The sequence below is a fragment of the Cyprinodon variegatus genome, unplaced genomic scaffold (genome assembly GCF_000732505.1).
Source record: "Cyprinodon variegatus isolate N-32 unplaced genomic scaffold, C_variegatus-1.0 Scaffold2046, whole genome shotgun sequence".
NCBI classification, from domain to species: Eukaryota; Metazoa; Chordata; class Actinopteri; order Cyprinodontiformes; family Cyprinodontidae; genus Cyprinodon; species Cyprinodon variegatus.
Window position 1 is genome coordinate 33,800 of NW_015152499.1, and position 2,682 is coordinate 36,481.

The following is a 2,682-nucleotide window of genomic DNA, read 5'->3' on the forward strand; positions in this document are numbered from 1 at the left end:
TATGTTTTTCAGTTCTTTTAGTTCTTTGTACTGTTGTAAAGCAATACAACTATTTAAGATGCCTTTAAAAATGTGCTGGAAACCACACAAACAGTATAAAACATTTATTGGCTCTATGTCTAGGCTTATACTTTGATGGTAAAGTAGCATTTTTTTAACTGTAGATAACCCTAAATCAAATGTTCAGTCCAAACTATAATTCTGTTGCCTGTTTTACTGAGGAAAATGTAAAGTTTAGGGATTACAAAGATAATTGTAACCCCCACCTCAATTTAACGACTTTCACACACAGATTAAATAAATAATAAAATAGATTATCTTGAAATACATACAGTATGTATGTTTATTTAAAAATATTCATAAGTAAAATTGTGGTTGAGTTTTTTATAACAATTATCTTAGTTTGTTTTTGATACAATTTTACAAGAAAATAAATTGAAGTTAACAGGAAAAATCAGAACTCTGATGTGTAGAATTATATGAAAACATTCTTCTCATAGAAATAAGAAACATTAAAATTAATTATATAAAGGAAATTCTTAAGCCTCAGAAGTGCATGGCATTTTCCATCAGTAAACTCATGTGTTCATGCTAAAGGACCAACAAAACAAGATAGTCATGGTTTGGCTAAAAATAAACAGCAGGAAAGTTTGGTCCTTAGAGGATGTCGTTATCATGCTAGAAAGTACATCCGCCCATTTGCCATTATTTCAGACAGGCTGCCCCAACCAAGAGAAAAAGAAAAATGGGACTCTTAGTCTTACTGCTGCTTTTTATACCTGAGCATGAAGCTGAGGGATGTTGTGTAATATAATAGCTTTAAGTGTTTTAAATTGAACCCATAGTTTGGAAAATGAGTTAGAGGTTTGGGAATTCTTTCACAACAAATAAAAGGAGTGATTACCCAAGATGAAAAATACTCAGAGTGAATAAGTTTCAGAAAAATCATGGAAATCTGCACCAGCAGCACTTCTAGTGCCCCAGTGTTTAGTATTAGGTTCTACTTTACAAGGCTGCAGCTTTTTATCCTTGGTAGTGTCTTTTACAGCTTTATGGCGTCTGTAAAACAATAAGTAGGATGGAGACATATTACAGTTTATGTCTCTGAGAGCTTCTGGTATTAAAGCTTCTCCCAAAGTTNCATCCGTATTGATGACAATATAAGACAGATGGATTTTTGTGGTTCTCAAGGATTGCTGGGGGGCGAAAGACTTTCCAGGCGGTTAACTAAAGCCTGAATGTTCATGTCCACATCCTTGATGTGTTTTACAGCATGAACTGTTACGGTAGTTGAAGACTAACAGGGTATGTTTGTAAAAAAAAAAAAAAAAAAGGAAAATGAACCCGTGTTAATGTTGGCATGCAGTCATAGTATGAAATATAAAGTCTAAGTGAGTTTTCTTAGTTGAAATGCTGATGAAAATGTGAGACTTGGTGATCAGCGCCAAGAAAACTAAAAGAACTAAAATAAAATTTCAGATAATAATTAGCCATTTTTAAATTTTATGATAGAGTGGTTGTTTTTTCTGAGATTTTGTTGCTGTTATTTTTGAAAATTGCTAAAACCAAACTCAAGTGATTAGTCAGGCCTATTTTTTTTTTACAAGGTAAAAAAAAATGGACAGATTGAAAATGGGTTGGATGTATATTGAGCTTGAGACACAGTGAAAGAAAAACATATTAGACCACCGTTTTTACTGAGTTTATTGTTCTAAAGGTATGTTGCTTCAGGAAAACAATGAATGCAACAAAAAAGCAAAGGTGGTCTCTAAATATATATGTTTCTCTATATTGCTCAACATGTAGCATTTTTAACATGATTTGGGTTTCTGTCTCTACAGGTTGCTCTATATTTACTTCAGAGATGTCTTCACTGACCTCAAGTGAGTTAAAAATAAAACAATTGTTATGACACTTCATTATTTGTATTATTTCGTTCATCTTGTCATGATATTTAGGAATATTTTTGGGTTTTCCTTTATAGCTCATGCAGGCCTGATGCTATTGCCCTAAAGGATTTTGAGGAATTGGAAAAGGAATTAGACAATATGGAAAAGAAAAACAATGAACATTGCAAGGTTGACAGCTGGAAGATTGGAGAGCTGATAATGGATTCTGGGTGAGAAGCATATTTTTGTTGTTTTACAAATGTTTTTCAGTTCTTTTAGTACCAACTGTTATTGGTTTGGTCTTTGCACTGTTGTAAAGCAATAAAACTATTTAAGGTGCCTTTAAAAATGTGATGGAAACCACACAAACAGTATAAAACATTTTTTAGATCAGTGTCTAGGCTTATACTTTGATGATAAAGTAGCATTCCCAGGATTGTTTTTTTTATTATTTTTATAAATTCTAAACATAAAAAAAAGTATGTCATACTTTTATCAAGACCGAATTGTTTATAGTTTTGTTTTGTTTTTTAACTGTAGATAACCCTAAATCAAATGTTCAGTCCAAACTATAATTCTGTTGCCTGTTTTACTGAGGAAAATGTAAAGTTTAGGGATTACAAAGATAATTGTAACCCCCACCTCAATTTAACGACTTTCACACACAGATTAAATAAATACTGAAATAGATTATCTTGAAATACATATGTACGTTTATTTCAAAATATAAGTATAATTGTGGTTGAGTTTTTTATAACAATTATCTTAGTTTGTTTTTTTTTAAAACAATTTT

The 2,682-nt window shown here is 31.4% G+C and overlaps 1 long non-coding RNA gene across 1 annotated transcript; it reads left to right on the top strand.

The window, feature by feature from the left end:
* Positions 1 to 1,836: 1,836 nt before the first annotated feature.
* LOC107105072 lies at positions 1,837 to 2,056 on the top strand. The gene is made up of 2 exons (XR_001482321.1): positions 1,837 to 1,883; positions 1,985 to 2,056. It is a non-coding gene; the product is annotated as an uncharacterized LOC107105072 (long non-coding RNA).
* Positions 2,057 to 2,682: the final 626 nt, after the last annotated feature.